Source organism: Diabrotica undecimpunctata, chromosome 3, assembly GCF_040954645.1.
Source record: "Diabrotica undecimpunctata isolate CICGRU chromosome 3, icDiaUnde3, whole genome shotgun sequence".
Classification (NCBI taxonomy): Eukaryota; Metazoa; Arthropoda; class Insecta; order Coleoptera; family Chrysomelidae; genus Diabrotica; species Diabrotica undecimpunctata.
In genome coordinates this window covers 88,810,868-88,838,056 of record NC_092805.1, presented here as the reverse complement: position 1 = coordinate 88,838,056, position 27,189 = coordinate 88,810,868, and the positions used below count along the sequence as shown (strand labels likewise).

Here is a 27,189-nt window from a genome sequence, read left to right as displayed (position 1 = left end):
ATGAAATTTTTGTCATAGCTATTTAAAGCCACTCTAAATCCAGTAGCGTAGAAATTTTTTTAATAAAAAAATCGCTAATACAAATTCTCCATTTTCGACGAAGAAAAAGTATCATAGAATGCCCTAAAAATTTAACTAAATATTTCATATTTTGTCCCGCAGTAGACCTTTTATTACATGACATTAAAAAAAAATTTGCTTAAAATCGGTTAACAACTTCAAATTTTATAGAGGTGTTTCCAATCTAAATGGGTCACACTGTATATAATGAAAAATTTCATATTGCTATTAAGTATAGTAATGAGGAGTTAAATAAAAAAACGTGTGTGGCAGTCCAGTGGGACTGCCGGTGGAAGTTACACTTCTATACACATTACATATGTAATTCTATAGGTAAGACATAGCAGAAAGAGAAACAGAATTAATAACAACTTACTAACAATGAAGGATTGAATCAATATTTTGATGAAAATGTATATTTTTATTTTCATATATGTATGAAAGGAGTTGACTGCAAAAATTTTTTACACATACTCTGCAGTAAAGTTCATTGTTTATTTTGTTATTAATATAATAATACAATACAAATTAAACTGCAATATTCATAAGTATTTAAAAATGACAATAATATACATAAAAAAATACACTACAATACAGTGCAACATAATTCCATATAATAATACAATACAAATTAAAATGCAATATCCATAAGTATTTAAAAATGACAATAATGTAATAATATTAATAAAAAAAGTCCTCCCCGACTGGAAATCGAACCCCGGTCTCCCGCGTGACAGGCGGGGATACTGACTACTATACTACCGAGGACATAACACAAACGTATTTCAAAATTGACAGTTCTGGATCATAATTATTTTGAAATACAAAAGACTAATCTAATTATAAACATTTAATAAATAATACAAAACATATCACATAAATAATAATATTATTTCCAACGTGGAGCGAGCGTATAGAAGTATAACTTCAAAAGTTTTTAATCATTTTTGGTTTTTTTTTTAATACACAAATTTTATTTTAAATGTAAATTTGTTGCTTATTACAATTAATTGTAAAAATCAAAATAATAAAATGAGAAAAGAAACTATTTTAAAAATTCACAATTTCGAATTCAGCTACTTTTATTGCTGTTAGATATATTTATCAGTGTAATATTGGCCCCTTTAGTTTTCTGCTTGCTCATAAGGTCAAAATTGTCGATTTGTAAAGTGAAATACTTAACATGATATGAAAACTTACGAGCTCGGATTGTGAAGCCTAAAGTACGTTACGTATTCCCCATAATAACAGAGTCGAAACTAATGCTCAAAGGACTTATGGCAGAGATGTGCACCATGTTAAACTTACTTATCACAGCGATAACACAATTAGCGCTATGATTAGATTACCTAAATAGCTGTCTGAAATGCAAATGAAAGGAATCTTTGTGTATACAGAGGAAGTATAAACGCTGACAATAAATCGACTAGTATATTTCAAATTATATTGTTAATAAATATTGAATATTTAGTGCTGAAACCCAAAAATAATTATTAATATCCAAATCCATATAAAATGAAATGGTTTAAACATTGTAAATATACCATCAAACAAAGTCATACACATATTAAGTATGTAAAACAGAAAAACTATATAGCAGTTACGGAAAACCATGAAATCATTTTTGGCATTAAATAAACGGTGGTGCCAAGTTAGTTTTAGTTTTTATTTAGTTCCATTTAAACGAGTTAAAACAAACTTCATATACAACTGCGTCAAACGCCAAAACAACTTTCTTATTATATTTCTTGAGATTATTTGGTTATAGATGAAGTACTTGTGCCGTTCCAGATGCTCTTTTAAAATGTATAGATCGGAGAACACGTTCTTTTAAAATGAATTTCCCCAAGGATCCACATAAATATGGATTAAAGATAATGCATGTACGTGATGCACGTAGGTACATTTTACAAGAACATAATGTTGTATTTTGTTTACATCGGCAAGAGAAGCAGATATATAAATCTCTACTAAAGTATTTTCCACCTAAGAAGACCGCTTTGCAATTAAATGCTGATAACTTTATTACTAGTGGACCAGATAAGCGGCGATATATTTTACACTACCTTTATGAATAACATTTTACTGCTCTGTTGTTTCAATCAGCACTGCTCAACAAGTTATCGTTTATTGGTTTTAATATTTTATTGCAATAGTAGGTACGAGTACGGAATATTTATTTAAACAGTGAATTTATTACATTTTAATTTTTTTTTAATTTCTTCTGACGTATCGTATACAAATCCACACAATCATTGAAAAATGATTCATGATATTTAAAAATATCTTTCTGTTAACGATACTGTTATCGAAGAAGTAGATCAAATTCAAACTTGTCATCATATTACACTTCTGTTTATCGTTAAAAATTAATTTATGGTCGTGGGTTGTATTGGTGTTATTTAATAATTTAGCAAAATACATAATCAGCAAAAATCTTATTTAAAACATGCGAACGGTTTTTGCAATCACAATCAATGCAGCGTCTATGCTTGTTTAACATTGCTGTTAAATAATTTGTGTTCGATTGTTCCGTCTGTTGTACAACCCTCGTCCTTTTTAGGGTGTAGTAGTTGTATATAAGTACCTATTTTTTTTATAGTAGTGTAGTGAAGCGGTACTTTAAAGTAAAATGAATAATTTGGAAGAAAATAAAACACAGTCGAAACGTATGTTATCTCCAGAAAAACGGCGTTTAGTTCTGAAAGTCGAAAGTTATTTTAATTTGGAAAAAAATAATATGGGTCCATTGACATCTGTTATGGCAGTTCAGAAACTGTTATGGTCTCTCAGAGAGGACATTCCGAAGAATTAATAACATGAATGAGGATGATATAAATAAAGTAAGCAAGAGAAATCGTCGACATCCAAAAACTTTAGATTTGCACCAGTTAATTAAACTTGCAATTAAAAATATTATATATTTATAATATGTATAAAGCCAAAGAACATGTAACAATTAGTGCTGTTACAAAAAATAAAAGACAAGGAATTGTGTGATACTAGTTGAACAAGTTTGTGGAGAGTGCTGAAACATTTAGGTTTTCGATATAAAAATACAAATAATAGACAAGTATTCTGTGAACTCTCTAATGTTGTTTCAAAACGGTGGCATTTTTTAAGAAAACAGATGAACAATAAAACGTCTGATAGTCCGAGGCAAGTTGTATTTTTAGATGAAACTTGGATTTTCGCTAAAGGAAATATGTCAAAATCATCCTGGGAAGATGGCACCACGAAATGTTATTCTTTTAGCCGTTACGGTAATAGTAAACGCTACATTATACTTCATGCTGGAAATTATGAGGGTTTTATTCCTGACGCTAGTTTAATTTTTTCGTCCAAAAAGAATACAGGTGACTCAGGACTCTAAAAAGAACTAACAAAAAAATGTTTCGGGAATTCAATTCGGACTTTGTGGTGTGTTTTAGTTAAACGATAAAGTACCTTCGGGCTAATTACTGGACTGCATACTCTCAATAGCTTTGGTATTAATTACTGGACTACACGTGTTTAACCCTTTTGTTTTGTTGAAAACTCGAAAGTGATTTAGTGCCAATTTGTTTCAAGGTTATATTTAATACAGTGTCTACAGAAAGTAAAGTCTTGGATGTATTTTATTCAAATTTGGACATACCAGCAAATTGGCAAGTATTTTCCAATTTTACTGCATGCAAAACCATTCGTATAATTTTCACTCTACGCAAAATAGAGACTTATAGAGACCTTGATGATCATTTGATGTCGACAAATAATTTCGAGTATTCGAAATATTCCGTACCACTTCTTTTAACACGCCCTGTATATACATATTATATTCATTTTATTTGCCTTTGATACAGTAAAATCCAATATTATTACTGAACATAATATACAGGAAATTAAATATTTTTACTTTTCAAGCGATCGGAATTAAATATTAACGCCCCACTGTTTGAGGCCAACTGATCATATCTTAATTGCATATCGGCCGTCATAGGGTAAAAGGACTTTAGCTATGGTTTTACACTTGTCTTCCCCATATAGAAAACAAATTGCAATATTAAGACAGACCACTGGTTTTTTTTCGACTGAATTGCGTGAAAAACTGAAAGATTATGCACTGAATCTTCTTCGAATTATGGGAATCAATCAGTCACAAGTATAACCAGTTGAATTCAAATCGAAAGAGAATCGACAAGTAGAATCATCATTGCCTGGTAATAATAATAAATTGGCAATTTGCTGAATGTGTCAAAAAAATTGGACTTACACTAACTTCAACAGTGCATGAAAACCAACAACGCATGATGCGTCTAAGCCAGAAATAATCTACAATTACAATATGATTCAGGCCAGCGTGAATGCATTAGATCAATTGCGCGCTAGTTATTCTAGTAAATGATGAACGAGGCGCTGAACAAGGTAGTTTTTTGTAAAGTGCTGGATTGCTAAATATAACTACCGCTAGTACTCACATTATGCTAAACTGTCAATCTGACAAAGAAGAGATCAAAATACTAGGAAAATTGAACTCCAAGATATAATTAGACAACAATTAGACCAGGAAATACCCAAGACATTTCTTAATAAGTAACCAATACAAAAAATAAACATGTAAAAAATATACGAAACATGTCCAGAGCACATAGGCAGTATCTGTATAAATTGTTTGGAATTAGTAATTAGTGTTATACATAAAAGAAAAGACTGTTTGTTCTTATTGTTTCTTGGAATAAAATCACAATTTTTAATTTTTTTTTTCAAACAACTGAAACAATTAAAAAGCCTACTAGAAATAATCCGAAAAAATTATTTCATCAGAACAGTGGAGTTAACAATAAAAAATATGAGTAATCTAAATCAAATCTTAAATCGAAGGAAAAAATCCTACCCTTACAAATTCTGCTCAAAAGTATGTTAAAGAACAAATCGATAACACATCCTCAGTTTCACACTATTATTTATCTCAAAATAACAAGTGTAGAACCTTCGAGAAAATAAATTATTTACGCGCAATAATACCCAAGGAACAAAAACAGCCCTATATATTTATTCCACATTGTCCTTTGGTAATTCACAATTCCGGCCGATCATCTTGCTGACCTTCGGCACATAAAGAACAATATAGAAGGGGATTTATTCAGTGCTTCTGTTTGAACAAGTGTAATACAACTCCACCCCTCTCTGCTTGCAGACTCTACAAAAACAATCGTCAGTCGGTGCTCTCCAAATAATTATTTTAGATTACTTAATGGATATAACGCCAAAATCAAATCTAATTAAACGATTAAGATCTCTTAGACGGACTGGAGTGGCTCCCGATTTGTTGGTAATTTTCCCCTTTACTTTTTGTTCAAGACTCGTTCATAAATTTATCTCACTTCATCTCGTTGGGAAAGCTTATAAATTATCGAACAAATTGAAATTAACGATCTCCCTGAGTTGTGTAGCTCGGTGAAAACAATATTCTTTAGCCTTGGTTGTTTTTAAGGAGAAAAAGAAAAAAAATCGGGTATTTTTCTTTAGTAATCTGCCAATAAATAAGTTTAAAGAAGGTATATTTAGTAGTTTGTTAACATTTCATTCTTTTTTATGGTGTATTTTGGAGAAGAATTCACCAGCAGCAAAATATAAAGTTTCGTAACGATCGTAATAGAAATGTTTAAACAGTGAAATGGTAATGAAAGAAAACTAGATCTCATTAATTCACTTTCAGTACATCTTGTTTTTCGCCTTTTATTGATACTAATATGATATTTACCACAATGGTCTACCTAGTAGTCATCAAGTATGACACTCATTAAAACTATTTATTAACATTACTCATATATGAATCATCGTAACGAATAAAAAAAATGTGCCCTTGCGGGACGCCTGGTAGATGTGAAACGCCGAAACTATTTTCGTATAGAAAATATGCATCAAACCTAGTTCATTAAAGAAAGTGAATATGATATCATCAAAAACACAATATTCCGTGCTTTTAGTTTAAAACATTAATAGTTTAGTTTAAAAGTTTAAAAAATAAATAATGATTTATTATTAAAATTTCCGTGCGTATCCGAGACTATGCCGAGTTTGTGTTCGCCAGTACTACACGAGAAGTACAAACTGGATGAGAAAGTTCTGATCTCCGACATCGCTCGTTACAATAGATACTATGGAATGACCTATATGTGTATACAACCATAGAATAGTTGTGAATAAGATATAACCAAATAAACTTATTAACTGCATATTGGTTGACATGACTCAAACATATACAAACTTACACCTACTATCACGCAAACACACATACAATCATACACACGCGAAAAACACAAATATCAGTATACAGCTACAACACAAATGACTCATAATACGGTGAAATTTGTTCCGCGACTGCTGCACTTCCTCATCCCGAGGTGTAACACCATCGTACCCAGAAGATGCATGGCATCGTTTAGGCAAGTTTTCCTTAAACAATTTCCCAGAAAACTGGCAAATTCTGATTAGATAGATTACCCCGAGACTAGGCTGAGCGCCCATGCCGTGCCTGACAGCATTTCTCTTTAACTCATCGGAAAGAGAGAACACGAGACAAAAAGAGGTGCCCAGAAGAGCGCTCTGAAAAGAGTTGACTCTTAGAGTCCACCAATAAAATGTAGTGGGAACGAGCAGAGGGCGAGCCCGGTCACGAACTCTGTCTCAGTCCCAATTAGATCCTGCAGATCAAATTTCAACACAGTAGGCAGCTGCCGTAAACAGAGAGTCCATCGGGTGTTGGCGGAGAGTCTATATATAACAAGTCTGCTCTGAAGCCTCGAGGACTTGTTTAGTAGTTAATGGAAAATGTACAATAAGTGAATTAGTTCCACAACAACCTGTGTAGAACAGATGACTTGTAAAAAATAGTTAATTCTTTAAACACGTTGCGGCCGATATTCATATCGCATACGTTCAGTATGTTTTAACTATAAAGTTCCATGGATGTATGTCATACGTTGTTCACTTCAGAATTATTTAATCGTCATTAAAGCTCCTGTCTTACACACGTTTATTGCGAGACTGATTGTTTGGCTTGTTTTAAGCGCATTATTTCTGTGGAGGCAAAAAATAACAAGGCAGCGAATTGTGCCATTGTTACACGATTTACACGTGTGTTACCCTTTTTAAGTATGTTCGTTTACCGCGAGGACACTGTTGTTGGACGTCCTGATCATTGGCAGTATCGACATCTGTGTGTCTTTCGACTTAAATATGCATGAGTGATTTAAAACATTTTAATCTCGATCTCAATCCGATCATAAATCGAAGGGACACTTTAGGCAAGACGGGACGAATTGGAACAAGTGTTGTAAAGACACTAGATATTAATTAACAAATCAGATTAGCTTCTATTCTCTTATAACCGTTTTTTTTGTTGAAAATAGTCTGCTATTTTTTTTTTATTTTAGAATAATCCTATACGACTTCATTTTTTAAGCGTGAACATAGTTTTGTGCACCTGAGTATAATTAAATACAAACTAATAACCAAGAAATAAAGGGCTTACTATCAATATGTGACAATCTTTAATAACTGTCCCCTAAAAATATCAATTTAATGCGCAAATATAACATACCACTAGTGACCTTACAAGCAACCTGTATAAATGACTTTGCGACTCAGCAGTATGGATTTTCATCGTACACCAGGATGTACCGGTTCGTAGATACAAAGTCCCCTTGTGTAACATATTAAAGCTATAGCAAATGCCGAAGATCTAGTTTCTAATAAGCAGCTTTGAGTGTGCATGATACATATACGGAAAATGTTATTCAAAACATTGTCGGAGACTGAAGTTAAGTTATATTAAAGATACTGTTGCATTCGAGGACAATACGAAATATTATAATTAACAATAAAATAAATTCATTACACACTCCTATGTCAATAAGATCATAAAACTATCAATAGTATTGTGTTAGTATGTGTGTAACTACTGAGAATAATAATACGATCGTGAATAAGATTTTTAACAAGATATACTTCCAGGGTTACGATGTTAACGTCTCATTTTATATTTTAAAACTACACATTACGAATGATACTGATTTATGAGTCCATAATTAGAAACTGAGGACTTAAAATGAATTAATTTACAGGAGTTCCAATCTTTGTCTTCAAATTTCACAATTTTGAGTCATTTGAGGTTTCATACAAAACGGCTATACGAGAGAAATCTTCATTTTTAATATTCCTGCTTTTGATCGATGGTCTAATTACCCATTGATCCTACCAGAGTCCCATCCTGAACAAATCAGCAAACTTTGGCAAGACAGGACAGGCCAAGAGATCAATAATGTAAATCACAATTAAATATACACAAAGCAAATATAATATTAAAACATTGATAAATTTTCTCACCCTCACAGTGTCACTAAACCTCGTACGATCCCACTATCTTTTTTGCGATAAAAAAGTATGTGTCTTGGCCTGATCTTAAAGAATTTATTCTTCAGTTTTGTGTCCTGGTCTGGTTTTAAAGAATTTATTCTTCAGTTTAATATAAACTTTTTCTGTCACAAACCCCAGTCGCTCTTTTCCATTTTCCAATTTAACTTCTGCATTCATCTCACGTCAATTCTACTTATTCCTTAATATTCCCTTATTTTAAGGTAGGTATAAGTGAATAGGATTAATATCTCCGTTTTTCTAAAATGTATTTGGTATTGTGAAAAAGTAACTAAAAAATCATGTATGGGCATTCCTTTAAAGTACCTGTTTATACGCGTACAATTATACTACATATAACTGCAAAACTAAATAATAAACTGATTACCTATTTCAGGACAAAAATTCCGAAATTAAAGTATTTCGTATAAATAAAGGTCAGAATTTCTGTGAAATAGCCTACAAACAGTGAAAAAATATGTGCCAAATAAGAGGGGGTAATACACTGGCTATTAATTTTTTTTATTTGATGTATACTTTAAAAATATATCGCTAATCAGTCACCTCACTTGAAGACAAACCTATGCCTGCCAATAAGAGAAAATATAGAAACCCATTTCTATCGCATTCGGACTTGTTACATTGTGAGTAAAGCGAATACAGAAAATGTAGGTCCAATTGCAATGTAAATCTAAATAGAATCTAAATATAAATTTTTTCGCATACATATTTGGAGTTAATAACTCTCTCCCAATACTGAATGAAGTGTAGATATATTCTTAGTGTCGGCATCTAATAATACAAAAATCCCTTACTAACAAAGATTTTGTAATATGTTTTTCACCTCAATATAGAAAAGCAATGCTTTCGCATCTGCAAAACAGTTAGCTTCTCTCTCCTCCGATTCAGAATGTCATCTCAAGCAGCCCTCCCTCCACTAAATCCATAACACTCTAAAACGGGCTTTTGTACTTAACAAAACACATCAACCGCAATCCCTGAAGACGATTGATTACAAAATCCTTAACAGGGACTAAATAGCAAGGCATGTTCTAACCTTATATTTATTTTAATAAAGATCCTTTCCTTAACTCCTATAGAAAAATGCAGTCAGTCCGTCATTCGTAAGTAATTCTGGATTTTCTACTCTAGTTTCCTTATTTACGTCATTTCTGTTACATTTTTTTGCCATTGTCCTATGTTCATTTTTCGGTTAAAACGAAACTGTGACGGATTTGAATTCCAGAGTGAAGTAATGGATCCATGTTTCATCCATTGTGACATACCAATGCAAAAACTCCGACTAATTCCAATTAAACAGCGCTGAGACTCATCAATTCGTTGTTGTTTTACTTCGGTGTGAGAAAACGCATCACCCATTTGGAAAACAGCTTTCTCATACTCAAATATTCGTATAATATAATAGTGACTACTCTACCCTTTGATAACTTTAATAATCGGTAATTAATAATACGAATGACATCAAATTTTGACAGTATGTTTTTGAAGGTTGGCACTAACGAAATGCCATGTGGATAATTCATTAGAGTCGCCATCTCATGGTTAGGCCCGGAACTAATTTACCCTCGTACTACAATTCTCAGCAATAACTTAACCTAGCTACTTACACAAAACATATTCGACCACAACGTTAAACATGTTGCTAGATATAGATCCTCTTCTGCTAGGTATAGAGACAATTTTGTGTTCTGAAAGCCCGAAAGTGTAACTTTAAATATTAAAATTGTACTTAACTATATACATAATAATGTATATTATAAGCTATAAAAATAATTTTGAATAAAAAATTAATATCCTTAAAAGGAAGTGCGCCGTTTTTGTTGTATATATAATTCTGTAGAAAACAGTTGCTACTTTGATGCATTGCATAAAACATATCTACAGGAAAGTTCATAGGAAACAACGAAAAATTAAACAGGAAATAGTCGCTCAGAGCATGAAGCGTTTACGTTGATTGCATAAATAAATTAGTACGAAATTTAGACCCTGCAAACCTCCTTACAAATCCCAACTATGGTTTTATAACCAGCGTGGCAACAAGAACGATATACTGGTTACTTGTAAGTGAAATCTTCGCTTGAAGAGATCTGATAAATTCTGAATGAACTTCGATAAAACAACGACAGTTTTTCGATCGTTACTATTTAGGTCCGGGACATACTTCGGCGGCTGGGTATCTCTCTGTATACATGGAAGTGTGGATAGTTGATCATTTTACATACTATAAAATAGTTTTCTATCAATCCTTCCATGTATACGGAACTGTATCCAGAAGCCGAACTATGCATGAAAGTCTTATAGTCATAGGGAACGTCTTATCAGTACATAGGACAAGTGTGAATAAGGTATAACCAAATAAACACCCGTGGATCAAATGAGTAGGGGCTGCGAGTACGTTAAAGTTCGTAGATTTTTTTTATTAAAAATGTCACATATATGCACACGCATACAGGCGTACAAACCCAAAATACACATTCACACTTAAAGAAGTTAGACCATAAACTAACCGAAACTAAGCTAAACCTGCTATCAAACCAGTAATTTTTTGTTAAAAGCAGTTTTTTTTTTCAAGAATAAAATGTTAAAATATTTAATTAAAAATCTGTTAATTTTCTTTTTTCATAAGGAAACATATTTTGTATAAGGTCCATTCGCTTAGCTCGGGCATATTTTGACAGATTTATAGTCGGAAACCTACAATACAAAAATTCCTACTTCTAAGTATTAACAGCTCAAATATACTACTATTGCAGACTTCTTCCTTTGAAAAAAGAAGAATTATTCTAAATAGTGGAAGTGTATACTAAACCCATAAAATTTTCCCTTTATAATTAAAATATAATATTTGAGGTATTACAATTTAACACATTGTAGTAAATATTTGAATTATTCGCATTGTTTATTTTATTTATTATAGCTTTATTGTTTTAATATTTTTGTTTACTTTTTTGTTAGTTTTATTTAGTTAATTAGTTAGTTCTATAAGATTAATTCAAAATGTCTAACATGTTTTTTTAAATTATTTGCTGTATGAAAACCCTGTTGAGATAAGTTGAGCAATAAAATGTATTTATCAAATTATGTAAATGTTAAAAATATTCTTAATAACAAAAACATTTCAGTTAACATCCAAATGTCTGAAAGTCTCAGGAAAAAGTGTGCGGAAATATAAAGATGAGCCTAATACAACCCTCACATTAAAGCTCCGTTCATCGGGTGTGGTCTGTGAGTCTACGACAAAATAAAAATTTTGGATAATTCTCTCATTTTATCTTTTTAAATTTCTACCTTTTCAGCACCTTTCTAGAAACTAAATACCATTCGTTTTTTTTTATACAAAACTGTTTGTGAAATTTCTAAATAGCTGCTGCATGGCCGTTTGCCCTGACAGACCCCACCCGATCAAATGTGTAACAATATTTGCACTGCTTCTTAGTTGTATTTTTCTTGCAATCTTGTTTCACTTGGCCAGAAATAACGCAAATTAAAAATAGGCAGGTATATTCTTCAGTTTTTGCATTTAGCAACGATATGACTGCCGTATCATATATACCGAAGAAAGGAAAAAATGTGATTGCTGTTTGCACTGTGCACAGAGATGATCGGATTGATGAAGATACTGGTGATCAGAAAAAACCAGAAATAATTACTGTTTATAATTCCACAAAGAGTGGAGTAGATGTTGTAGACAGAATGATCACATCATTTCCAGAAATACGAAACGTTGGCCAATGGTATTAGTTTATAATCTCCTTAATCTCGCAGCAATTAATGCATTTGTAATTTACAAAGGCAACAACTCAGATGAAGAATTTTCCAAAACGCGAAGATTATTCCAAAAAAACCTAGGTATGACAAAAGACGCAAAACTCGCTTTTTTTTGCAAAATTTGCAAATCCTGGCTATGTATGGACCACACAATGGCATGCTGCAAAGATTGCTTAGAAAATTTGACCACCAAAGTTTGACCACTGTAGTTTGTATCCACAATTAAATTTTTTAGTTTATATATGTTTTTGTAGTACTTTGTTTCTAATTAAAGTTTTAAATGTTTTTTTCATTATTTAGTCGCTGTTCACAAATTTGAAATAATATGCGTTGAAATTGTAAACATTTTTAAAATTTACCTAATACAACTTAAAACAATTTTTGAATTGTTTCTGTAATAAACACGTTGATGCGAAATTAGCAATAAAATGTATGCTGTTGCTCGGGAGGCGGTATTTCATTTTGGTCCTTACAGACCACACCCGACCGAAAGTGTTTCAGAATGGTCACCCGATGAACGGAGGGATAAAGAATAAAAGTCGCAAAAGGAAATTAACGACTGACAAAGCGTCAAAAATCAAATTCGCTTGAAAATGTATCCCATTTATGAAGAAAGTAAATTTCTATTATAGGTATATAAAAAATATATTTTATAAAAAAGTTGGGCTAATATAAATTATATCGTTGAGTTGCGTTAAATGTAGGCAACCAACTTAAAGTTTTTGGTAACATTTAGCTTGAGTTTCTTAAGAATAGTTTCAATAAACGAATAAAGTTTAATCAAGTTTAATCCAGAATTTAAAGTTTATCCAGTTAGTCGGTAATTAATAAAGTTCTATTTTATTTACGTTTGTTTACTATAAATATTGGCTATGAGTATGTATGCTTGGTTCTATAGTAATTTCCAGCCACTTTTAGTCTGTCAAAAAGTAACTAACTTCGGAAAAAAATAATTACTAAATTCACTAGACAGTTCGGACTGGGAATAGCGAACCGACTATAACTATTGCACTATACTATTGTATAACACTGGTTAGAATTACCTTACTTACGGTTGTCATTAGTGTCATTTTTTGTTGTTTCATGGTACCTATATAATGGTGGATGTACGTTTGTGGATAATAGCGGTGGTCTTTAAAAATAAGACTAATAAGAATATTTTTAATAACAATTACATAAAACAACGTGTTCCATAATATAATAAAAATTATTGTACAATCATTAGTAAGTGAAGCAGAATTCATTGATGTAAATTACATATCCGTAGACATCGTACCTTTTTACTATACTAGTACCAAGATCAAGTGTGTAACTTTAATTCAAAAAAAATTTAATAAATGTGATGTGACAACAATGTATACTACAGAAATGGAATAAAAATTGAAAACGTGAAACCAAGGCCTATTGCTATGTGATTTCCAAGGCCTAAAAGGCTTAATCGTATGATTAAGACAGTAATCAGCATTTTCTGTAGCTCCGCTATCCGACTTTCTTTAAATGTTGTATACTTTTCTTGGTTTATCAACAATGCCAATAAATTCCACAACGAAAAACATTACATTTGGACTTTTTTCATATTTCTGCATTAAGGCCAAAAATAATTTCCGTTATGAGGTCAGTTTCACCTGTTCGATACAATGAAAGTTCTGATGACTGCGGCCAGACATCAGAATGGACACACCGGAGATATTTATAAGATTTAGAAAAGACTAAGATATAGAAATGTATTGTGACATTCTAAGCACCATTATAAAAAAAAAACAAAAAATTATTGTTTTGTACGTATGTACGAATTTCTATTTTCATTGTCAAACAAAATAATGATGTACTTTTAAAAAAAGGCTGAAAACAAAAGAAAATTAATAGTAACTTATTTTAGGAAAATGTCAATATTAGTAGTAAAAACTCCTCTAAAAAGAACTAAAATATGGCAGAAGTATTATTGACAGTTTACATGTCATGTTAAGAAATAAACGATGCGATGTTAGTGAAAATTTTTGACAGAACTTCAACAAGTGGAAGAAGAAAAATCATATTTGCAAAAGTCTGCTTTACAACGGAATAACTCGCATTGGATATATTACTTGTAATTATTTGAAACATTAAACATGTCAAAGTTTGTTTTAATGTCCCAAACAATGAAACCCGCAAAATAGTTTAACTAAATATTTGTAAGCCGTGTACTTTTATTGTGGTCTGCACAGCAACGTAACTATATAAAACATATTTGTGCCACTGGAAGTTGAGTTAAAGCATAATACAAACGTGTCAACTTACATATCAAGTGAAAATTAATTGCGGAAACTTCAGCTAATCCATTGAAAAGTTGGAGGAGCGAAACCCCCAAAAGCTCGAGTACGCCAAAATCACCCACAATTTATCACAGAAAGCCTTTTCACATACACTAAAATACAAAACAACACTTATGAATCACTGTTTGCCCGAAAAATGCGCCGCCTGTTGGCATTTCGAAAATATAAATTCGAATAAATCAAGTAGCAGCACCAAAACACTTGTCACCGCAGATAACGGGCATGAATGATAGTTTTTCCCATTAAAAAAGCGCTGAAGCTAACGTCCACCTCTCTAATGGTTTATTAACGAGTGAAAATTCAAACTAAGGCAAGGCGCACCATCATCAGTACAGTATACCACCATCGCAATCGGGTGGCTATGATTCGCCGGCGCGGTGTTCTATCGGCAACGGCAAACGAGAGTCGTGTCGATTTCGATTCAAATGCCTCACTCTACTCTCCGAAATTCATCTACTTACTGAGAACAGCGCTAAATCAGCCGGTGGACTGTAAATAGTTGACTGTTAGGTAAATACTTTTATCCAATTTTAACTCCGTTTGCCTTTCAAATTTCGAATGCGCGTCAACTGACGGTATGGCACTGGCACTGCTGAAGAGAATTTAACGTTTGTCTCCGCTCCAGTAACGGTGTGAGTAGTGAAAAATCAGGCTGAGGATAGTTAATCTTAATCTGCGAGAGGTATGAAATTTAAAAGTACCTTACACTGAAGTTATTACGGTCATTTATGGATAATCGATATTAAGCGGGTGTTTTTTTATGGAGAATTTAATTTCCAATTATTTTTTATATCGACTCTGGGAGAAAATTGGGGATCTATACAAAACTGGAACAAATTTAAATATTTAAAGCGATTCAACAGTTTTTTTTTCATATAGTAAGAAACTATAAAAATGAAACTTTTCAAACGGATTGCAAGCAATTTCATCAGAACGTTTTCGGTCTTATCAGTAAAAATATAACCATTGAAACTAGCCACTTAAAAAAGTGTTTAGAATGTAATCAAAGGGGATACTCATAATACAAAAAGAAAGACTAAATGGAAGCACCGATGTAAATGTCAAAAAAGAAAAGAAAGTAGGTATACTCAATATACGCATATAGTCACGTAAATAAACGTCAACCAGGTGTAAAAAGAGTACAAAAATAATAATAAAATAAAAAAATATAAAGTCATTATATAAAAAAATTTATTTAATATAATATACCTATATTAGCATTTATTGGTGCATTATTTTGTTAATAATGGTCACCTGGATGGTACACGTCGATTCAATTCAGTCCTCTCACAAAGTCTTCCTGATGAAACTTAAAAGTTGAAACACATGTAGGATAATGATGAGAGACTTTAATTGAATCGAAATGCAACCATTTATCTCTCTATCTCTTATGGAGCTACAGATCAAGTCAGACCCTGATTTCCCACAGCATTCGCCTCCAAGCATCCATTTCCTTGGCTGCTCTCCTCCAGTTATCTACCCTCAATATCGCATCGGTTCTCACTTCGTCTATCCACCTCTTCCTACTGGACGACGTCCCTCCATAGTTCCACTAAGCGTTCTACTAGGTGTTCTGTTATTATCCATTTTTACAAGGTGACCTGCCCAGCGCAATCTTTGTAATTTTGCATAATGTGCTATAGAGGGTTCTTTGTAATATTGGTATATCTCGTGGTTTGTCATTTCAACCTTATTCTCCACAAACCATTGTCGCAAATGGGTTCAAATATCAATCTTAATATCTTTCTTTCCAAAGTATTAATGAAAGAAATGAAAGTACCGTCGAAATGAAGAATATTGGTGGTGAAACTTTGCAGAGCATCAGTCGAAAATAAGACCCTATTAGATATTAACAAGAAGATATCGAACCGACGAAGAAACGAGAAATACAAAAATAAAAAAAGAGCTATTTAAGATAATTATAATGTATCTTATCCATTTACAAACGGGATCTCTCGAGGAATAGTGATGGTGTTACTTCTTCTTCAAAGATTTCAGAAGTCAAAAAAAAAGTCATAGGTATCTGAAATATATGAATAATAAGACACCACATTCATATCAAAACAATAAGAGAATTCCCAATGAGACAACATAAGCGTGTTAGAGCAAAAAAAAACAAGTACTGGAATATGACTTCTACGGATTACAAAAGGAAATTTGGAGATTTATAAGAGAACAGAGACAAGAAATGAGAGAAATTGTAGAAAAGCGTAGAGACAAACAAGTGGATAGATTAGGTACTTGAAGAAACTGATTTCAGAAGACCAACCGGCAATAATGAACAAACCAGAACAGACACAGTGAAAGTGGAGGAAGCACACAGAAAAGCTGCAGGCATGCACGGAATAGCAAATTGGCCATTACAATATTTCGGAACATTGCGGAATATTGCGGAACAGTATTGCGGAATATTGCGGAACATGCGATGACAGATTAATTAGAACAGCTCATCAACAAAATATTACAGTAAAACAAGGTACCTAAAGAATGAAAAATAAGCGTGATAATCGGGATGTTTAAAAAAAGGTGACAAAAAGAACCGAAAAACTATAGGAATGGATATCACGGAAGAGGCACTAGAATACAATCGACCGGCGTTAATTTGCTTGATTGACTTAAAAAAGCCTTTGACAGAGTAAGGTTGAAGGGCGTTAGTCACCCTTTATACAATAGACAAATTCCATTAGATATCATTAAAACAATCCAAGATATATACAAGGACAACAAAATACAAACCAGAATAGATAGACAACTGAGAGATGAAATACACACAGGTACAGATATAAAGCTGGGAAACTTCTTAAGCCCTCTCTACTCTTTAATCTCATAATGAATGAAATAATTAAAGCCGTGAAGAGCGGCAAAGGTGGGAAATATATACACTATGATACTATGCTATGCACACGAAGTCATACTAAAAGCAGGAAATGAGGACAACGTACAAAGATTGGTCCATAAATTTAACGTAATGGCAAAGAAGTTAAATATCACCATTTACATATTTCACATCACGCTATCCATGAAATTACATTTGGTCCTGAGTTTGCATCTAGTCAATACTCTAAAACAACAATAATTTGTCGTTAGAGACCCACAACTTCCCATTTGAGCACAAAAATAAGATGAAAATCCCCCAAATGTACACCATGCTCGTCCGATTGAAGATTTTAAAGGAATATTATAATATATAGTGTTTGCGATAATGGTTGAGAACCCAAAAACGAATAATTAAGCCGAATATTTCAAAAAAATCTCGAATATCACCCAGAACATAATGCCATACGTGAATCGAAAATTGCGTATCATTGAAGAATATGGACCTTCAAATTTAATTTAAATTGTATTGCAGTTAATTAGCTATTAAGGAATACGTTTTTAAAAATATTATTTGAATGAACTTTATTTACCATTTTCTTTAAATCCTTGATTTATATTTTTCCGAAAAGTTTTGTATATACAAAATATAGTTTTTTTGTTAACATACGTTAACATCAGCAACGATTTTTAGTACTATTATTGAATAAACAATTTTTTTTAATACTCAAAAACATGATTAATTAAATGCTCAAATATTATAATCACTTGCTTATATCCTACCATAAAAAATACTAAAAACGATTTAATGAATTTAATTGTTTTGAATGTTTCAATTTGCGGGACAAGAACAAACTTTTTCGCTTTGGAAGTTGAAACAGTAGTAAAAAAGGAATTACTTTAAAATCTATATGATATTTAAACTACTAATTCCACATTTTTCTAATACTTTACTTTAATAAGAACATACACAGAAATTTGTATCAGGTGGAGTAAAATTGTACAAAAAGTTTTTATAAATTTCCTCAACACACTCCATAATAAATTGTTAACATTAAGTGATGTTTTTCCTCCTGGCCAATATTTCTTTTCGACACACCCTAAACCACCTCTGATCGCTTTCGAAACATATAAAACTTGGATTTCTGCAGAGGTGCCGGAGCCCAAACTCCTAAGTGTCTGTGTGTCTGTCGTCAGTAGCAGTCAACCGCAAGAGGCTGTTGATATTATACCCTTCGGGCAACGGGGTGGTCGCTAAACGTGATTGATGGTAAAGGGGAGTGGATGTTTCTTAGAGCAATGACAGATACTTTTAAGACGTTTCAAGGAGAACTATAAAATCTAGATTGGGATAAATGTGTAACGTTATAAACGTCACATCTCTATGAATTTATATTTTAATAATTATTTCATTTTAAATTCTTTATTAATTTATTAATTTCTTTATCTTCAGTTTAATTTTTACTATTTTTTTGTTTATAAAAAATAGTTGGCGCCCCTGTTTTTCTCTTCTTCCTCTGTCTTTATTTTCTCTCTTTCTGTCCCATAGAATAAATATTTGCCCTCTCACTTTTGTTCGGCAGACTATTCTGTTCTGTGTTGACTGACAAGCTAGTTTCATGATATCTATACCAACATTCTATGACATCTGTGCTAACTTCATTCAGTCTCCCACTTTCTGTCAAAACAACTTTTCTGTAGTGGGATTATTTTTTGCCTCTTTTTGAAATTTATAAAAGAAGGCAAAAATTATTATACGACTCATTTGTATAGTCTACAAATTCTCTTGGGGTAAGTACTTTCATTGTGATATTTATTCTATAATTCTGACCACATTTCCAATATTTCTAACCTTACTTTCTTTCGAAAGCACGTTTTTTTTTTCTGATATATGCATTAGGACTCTTTAACAGAATTTAACTAAGTAGTAACATTCATATTTCATTTTATCCTTGCCATATGCTATTTTTTTAAGTGTAATTTTGTAAGATGGCAAGGAAGTTAAACCTTTCTTTTTGATGTGTTTCTAATGCATGTTGTTTCTTATCCTTTTAGTTTATTGGAGATATAAACCTTATTGGTTTACTGGACAGTTTATTTTTATTGGACATTTCATTGGATTTATTGAATTTATTGGTTTATTGGACACCAAAACTTAGTCAGGACATACAGCCACGTGTGACTGCAGCTCTCCAGAAGCCACAACTTCTAATTGGAGGATCCAACAGCTAGAACACACAAGCCGCCCATCGAAGCAATAAGTAACACTTATAACTGTTAAGCTTTGGCAGGGTTAATTATTGTTTTTTTTATTGATTTAAATAAATATGATTGGTTAAAATTTGTCTTATTTGCTATCAACTGAGAACTCAGGTTCAATCCCTAGTTTAAGACAAGACGAACTCACCCTTGAGATACTGAGCTAGGCAAGGTATAGACGATAAGCTCCCATGGTTGATTGAGGTATTATTTTTACAATAGTATTTCAATTCTCTTTGGTAGTCTTATCGTTACAAATGAAAACAATATTTTTTCCAGTATACTGTAACAAAGCAATGCATAAAAGGTATTGCTATATTACATTATACGCGAAACTGTTTAGGAATAGCAATCTACTAAGATATATAAAAATGACAAAACAAAAACTAAAAAAAGGTGAAAAACACCTTCACTTCTATAATATTGCTTTGCACACCTAACAATAAATAGTTGCGGATAAGTTGAATAAGTGGAATAACATCGAAACGGTTGTTGTGTTTGTTAACGTTTTTATTTACGTACCATATCACAATTTAACCGGCGTTGGCGATTACCACTTCGAAAGCTTCACGCTCTTCTGGCATAACGTATTTTGGTCCAAACTGTAACGGTCGCAGCTGTAGAAAATTGCATATTCCATAGGTTTCATTCCAGACAGTCACAATCGGAAGTTACATACTGATTCAACCGACTGTGATAGTGCCATGCGGAAGGCAACGGGAAACCACCGCATAACAATTATCCAAGAATATCACTATGGTGAGAAACAAAAAAAAATCGGTCCCTACTCCTGGACAGCTCTTAGATGCGCAAAGGGTGCTACAAATTCCCAGGCTTAAAATAGTGAAATAGAAGGTTTCAAATTTAAAAATAGCCATGAAAGAAACAGACTACAAAAAGAGAAAAATCAAAGAAGCAGTACTCATATTACTCAATATAGAAAAAGTGTAGCAAAAACAACAGAATGTGACAGGCTATGGTTACAAATGCTAAAACAAGAATTCAGCAACAAGACCAGACAATTTCACATATTATTTAAGCACATAATACACAAAAACATAACATATAAACATACAAAAATAAACTCAAAGTATATCTATTGACAATATGATCTCAAAGATCTAGACAAGGAAGTCACCTGCCAATATGCTAAACAAAGTGCCAATTAATAAACAAACTACAGGTTAAAATAAGTACTTATTAAAAAATATTTTTGAAACCGATTTCGTGGAATTCAGTACTATTTGACGACCAGCAGTTTACTTTTACATCTATATAGAAGTAATATTCGTTAATCATTGCTGTGTTGAATACCTACTATTCACATATACCTAGATCTATTTCATCATCATCATCACTGGCTCGACAACCCTTTTTGGGTCTTGACCTGTTCCAGGATTGTTCTCCATACTGATCTGTTTGGTGCTTTTTTCCTCCAGTTTTTTATTTTTAAGGTTGTTATATCATTTTCTATTTGTTCTAAGTATCTCAGCTTCAGTCTTCCTTTTGTTCTTTTTCCTACTGGCATCTGCTTGAATATTTTGTTTGGTATTTCGCCTTCTTCCATTCTTTCTACATGTCCTATCCAACGCAGCCGTCCTATTTTAATGAATGTACCTAGATCTATTTAATTTTTCTAAAAATGCTTGTTGTAAATAAAAGTCGAAGCAAACTTTACAAATGCCTGTCAAACCAAAAATGTCACTCATTCAGCATGGTGACTAATTCATTTGGAGCAAAATTATCAAGTAGAAAAAACACTATTTGATATGTGATGCGCAGAGAAGAGGAGGAAGACCCAAAACAATTCTTAAGGAGGCTACAAGTCACATAGGACCAGAATTATGGACGATTTTTTACATGATTATTAGATTGCTCGTTTTAAAAACATTCTAAACGTCTAAAATTTTGATTCGGGAAACTGGCAACAGGATAGTATCCATGGTACGTTAAATTGGGAATGACTGGACCTCAGAGCAAAGACGACAACGTCCTAGAGTATTCTAGTATTCCCTAAAAGAAATTTAAATGCTTAGGACTATATCTACAATGTCCTTAAACTAGTGGCTATACCCTAATTATAGCAACTAGAAAACCCAATTTTTAAAGAGAACGAGGCTACACTTCATTATCCAGCAGTGGAGTACCACATTCCTTAGTGACTATTTTTTAACCTTCTTGGGATATATGAGGACTGTAGTGAAATTAAAACGGTTATCAACATGTTATTAAAATTTTGACGCAAAGAGTAAGAAACCCAAAAAATATTTTGAAGTTTAATGGGTGTGGTATTTTTAATATCACACAGTATATATCTATGACCCAAATATGTTGTTCCTAGAAAATGTTTGCATACATATCTTTCAATGCTCCTATATTTACTCTGGATGTTATTTAAAAAAATACAAAAATATCCAGCGTTGAAAGTTACAACATGCGATATTATCCGCCCTATCTATTATTTAGTACACTATTTTTAAACCACCGGAAATGCTGATACACAATAATTTTAAATATTCCATGAAGATTTCTTCGAATTTTCGATATTTATGACAAAATATTTGTCTAAATTTAGGATGTGTTATAACTGAACTCACAAATAGGTAATTTTTATACCCTTATAATTCTTAGTATGTTCAAAAAATTATTCATGAAGCTGTCAAACTATCTCTTAATAAATAAGTTTGTTTTTTTATTACTGCATATTGATCGTATGTCGTATTATAATAACCATAGCAAATATAAATAATGTAGATTTTTTGGCTCCCAGAAACTATAGTACAGTAAATTAAAGTTATAATGTTGAAAAAATATGCAATGACACGAAAATTTGAGAACGCATAGGCTATAGTATCTTATGTAAGATTTATTGCCTTAGACAAATGTTTATGGATTTTGTCGGACTACGCAAATACCAAATACGAAATTATTTGTTTTTTTTTTTAACTTTAATTCCAGAAATTGTAACAAAAAGTGCGAGAGTGTGGCGATCTGAACGAGGGCCAACGTAACAAGAAATTAAACTATGAAGGTACTGGAATGGAGCAAAGTAATAAAAATGTATAAATATAACAAAATAGTAATATAGAAATGTAACAAAATTGACGGTTGGCTATCAGGCTATGTTGGAGGATGACCACTTGAAACTAAAGGAAGGATTCGGCCAATTTGCATGCCCTTCATAGACAGTTAAATGAGAATATGATGGAAAATAAATAAAAAGGTATAAATTGATGAAAATATGAAAAATGTAGTCAGGAAGTTGCTCTAATGAATAAATGAGTGCCAGGAAAGTATCAGCCAATACTTGCCAAAGTATATTATACTGCTTAAGGATTGTTCAATTTCTGTATGTCACCCTTCGCCTATACGTACAGTTAAACTAGCTTAATAATTATAATCCATGAATTTATATCAACAAAAAATACCCTGACTTTAAATTGTAATGGTTATAAGAATGAAAAGAGTGAAAACACTAACAGTACAAGATTTTACTGCCGGATCACTACGTTCATAACCTAGTTTATCAAACTCACATGTTTACATACATTTGCATACAATTAATAGTAATGAGTTTTTGACAAATATTTTGCCTGGGAAATATGGTGGAAAATTAGAGTTACCAGCTGTCAAAAACTCGAGGTATCGAAGATAAAGTAAAATAGAGTTAGGGCGAAACGACACTGGTTTAACAAGTGATAATATGTATATTATATATATATATATATATATATATATATATATATATATATATATATATATATATTTATATATATATATATATATATTTATATATATATATAAATATATATATATATATATATATATATATATATATATATATATATATATATATATATCGACGCATGCTTTAAAAACTCACACAACTGACACTTCAAATCAGTAACGTTGCGCGCTAGCTGTCTTTATCTTTGATACCTCGCGTTTTTAACAGCTGGCAACCCTTATTTTCGACCATTTTTTATCAGGCAAACATATCATATTAAAAAAAATTGCTTTAATTTGATATAAAAAACATGCATATATACGTCATGAGCAGCGTATTTTATTTAAAAAATAATTGAACGAAATAAAAATTTTGTCAAAAATTAATTACTATTAATTGAATTAAAAATATTTGCGGTCACTTTTTGTCTGGCAACCTACTATTAATTCATTCTAGTAATTTTAAATGTATGTAAAAATATTAGATTTATTAACTAAGTACTTTATGAATGTAGTGATCCGCAGTAGGAACTTAGGCTTTAACAATGATTATAGTTTACTAACCTACTAGAAAGAGTATTTCTGTAACTTCGGCGTTCGATCTAAGAAATATAGAAATAAGTTAAATGAAGATTTACCCTGACAGGGTAAACGAGAAGTATATAATGTTAAAACAAATAAAAAACAATATTGTACTCTCTACGGTTAATTGTGTACATAGTTACCCGACAGGTGAGAGATTAAAGGGGGCTTATGACCTCAACTTCTAATCGATCGATACTAATTAATATATAATTGAAAAGCTAATATTATTTAGAAAAAAAAAATAGAATTACTAATTATTGTATACTGATTTGATCAACCACAAAATAGAAAATGCAAATAACAATTTTAAATCTTGAAGATAAAGAAATAGATATTAAAAAGTACAAATAATTAATTCAAACGATGAATGTGCATTTTCCTGTCGGTTCTGGAGATTCGGGTGTTGTGCCGAACAGGAAAACTACCGACGTCCGGAGGAATCCCAATTCTTGTTGATCCAAAAAAAAAAAAAACGAAAGGCCTCAACTTAAATTTTCTTCTTTGACTTAGCATAGACGGTTCAGAAAGATTCTTAGAAAAATGTATTACAAAAACATAAATAAAAGCTTAATCCAATACTAAAAATTAAACCCTATCATCAACAAACAAAACTATATATTCGTAAATCATAATATCATCGTCGATTCCACAAACAACCGATTTGCTTGGCTGCTAGTTCAAAAGTATCTCTTGAGATGTCTATGAGATGAGGGCGGCGCATACCAACTTTAACGAATGAATATTAGTAATTTTAATTTTAGTTAGAAATGATTTCAGAATTTATTAAGTGACAGACTCGTTACAAAATGTATATTTACCAAACACAAATGGAAAATTTCGGAACTATTATTCGCCAGCATCTTTTCGTACACGAAAAGATAACGTTGAAATAATAGTTCCTCTGGCTTTGTTTCTAAGTAAATACCAATTGTCATCCATCATATCTATAATATTTTTCAGTTTTGGTTTTCTATATCCCCAACTGAGTATCTACAAGTTATTTTATGTGTCTTTCTGCGTTAATTGTCGTTACGAATCTTAAGTTCATTATTTCTGCTAACTGACATATTCTGTTCCCATTTCCTACTAATGTTTTGCGATGTTCTTCTTTACTCAATTGAGAATTTAGGTCTCCCATGGTTATTATATCGTTTTTTTTTATCTTGATGCATACTTCCCATAACAATTTGTAAAAGTATTCTTTTTCTGTTTCTGCTTATTTTTAAATGTCTTTTATTGTAACTTTTATTTATCTTGAAAAAGAAATATCATCAACCATAAGCAACTAAAAATTAAAAAATAATAATAGTTTTCATAAAAATCAGCTTGTAGATGTTATACTCTTTAATTGTACAAAGAATGGAATTGAAAAATGGTGAAATTTATAATAATTTATTTTATTTATCGTTCACAAATCTAGACACTTACATAGATACAAAATTGATAAAATCGCAATGACGATAAACATTAACATAAATGAAAAGTGATACTGACAACAGATAATTAAAAATATTGGAGCAGTAATGGCAAAACAAGCACATTTCTTTCTACCTTTTGACTTTGGATATGGATAAAAAGTGTGGAGAAATTTCAGTTATTAAATCAGTTAAATCTTAAAAATATAAGCCTAGCCAAACTTTACATTGACACTGTAAAACTATTAATGTCACGTCATTTAGAATGACTATGCTATTAACGAGCCGTAATTTCATGGTCGGCTTAAATTACGATTTTTTTCGATGGTTCTATACTACTAACACAAAAGATGACTTACCAAATAAAAACATCAGCTTTCTGAAAAAAAGAAAGAAAAAAAATTAATACGAAAATTTCAATAAATAATTTTTAAAATCATTTGTATATTTTGCGGAAAACTATTTGGAATATAATAATTCATTACTTGCGTTATTTTAGAAAATTATAAAAACGGAGGAACAAGTCAACTTTCAAACGTGATTGTACGTTCTCTGAACAAAAATATAAATGTACCGGGTGATTCATGTAAGACTAGTATTATCGCTACCCTTTTTGTCAATAGTAGCCTGTAGCTATGAAAAAGTCGAGGGCGATCGCCATCCCGATGGACTGATGCAGTTAAGAAGATATTAAACACGAATTTCACGTTAATGAGGTATGTGTCATTCAAAATATGAATAGATGGATAGACAGCGTAAAAAGAGCAATACGATCCCTGAAAGAAACGTAACTTTCATCATAATCACTACGCATGTGTTAAAACGTATACAGAGACGCAAGATCCACCTTCTACGGTACTGCTCACCCACAGGTCAATCCAATACAGCAATGTATGCTAGTTTAAGTTATAGATTTACGTTAAACTTTTTGTTTTCTGGGCGAGATCTGAACCATCAATACACTAGACCGCTCACAGTAAAGTTAGTGAGCTTCGCGCTCCTGGTCCGCTTGGCTACCTGTGCGACGATAAAACTCATCAACAACTTTATTTAAAATTTCAGGTGAAACATTCTTAATTTCTCTTCCTTTAATATCTGCAATGCTAGTTGGTTGTGTTGGTCATACCTTATAATTTATACTTCAGATAACCACTCAAAAAAGTCCTACAGCGTAAGATCTGGTAATGAAGCTGGGCCATTCAATACCTACCTTTTCGTACAATCCGTCTATTAAGAAATATTGCGTTTAAATATTTTCTTACAACTCCATCCTACGAAACAAAAGATTTTCATTCGAACAGCTCCGATCAGTGGCATTTCGGTATGTTTGTCAAAACAGCAACAACCTCGTCTCTAATTATTATTATTATTTTTTTTTTTTTCGAAGTAAATATTTGCAATCTGTCCTGTTTGCACAATAATAAAATTTGATAATTCAAACAGAGATATTAACATGAGCGAAGATTAACTGCCAGCGATGGTACCTTCCCAATGAAATAATTACTATTTAAATGGGAATAAGCCACAATTAAAGGTTAAATTAGGTTTATTGACGATTCAATTTAAACTTCGGAAATCGTTCTCAAAATACAAACTTCCCAATGGAATTGAACTAAAATCAATATTTAAAAAATTTGGTAAGTCCAAGAGTTTGTGTCTCTTGTCTTCTCACTTCCATGCTGTTGTCTAGTAGGTTTACCGCACTAGAATTTGGTGAGCTTCTAACCGGTTTAAATGTCTATTGCCACGCTTTCTTATTTCTTCGCGCACAACACTCACTGAAAGATCACGATATATGACTTCGTAAGAGACATCAGGATTATAATAGTTGA

The 27,189-nt window shown here is 31.9% G+C and overlaps 1 protein-coding gene across 9 annotated transcripts in view; it reads right to left on the bottom strand.

Moving 5' to 3' along the window:
• The window catches only part of LOC140437027 (uncharacterized), a 559,923-nt gene that overhangs the window by 243,160 nt on the left and 289,574 nt on the right, over positions 1–27,189 (bottom strand). For 6 of the 9 annotated variants that reach the window (XR_011950342.1, XM_072526249.1, XM_072526251.1 and 3 more), the window contains one exon: positions 25,717–25,736. The gene's annotated coding sequence lies outside the window, so the exon portion shown is untranslated. Of the gene's footprint in view, positions 1–14,523; positions 15,033–25,103; positions 25,228–25,716; positions 25,737–27,189 lie in introns of those variants that run through there. The other 3 variants (XM_072526255.1, XM_072526256.1, XR_011950343.1) reach the window with 2 other exon arrangements.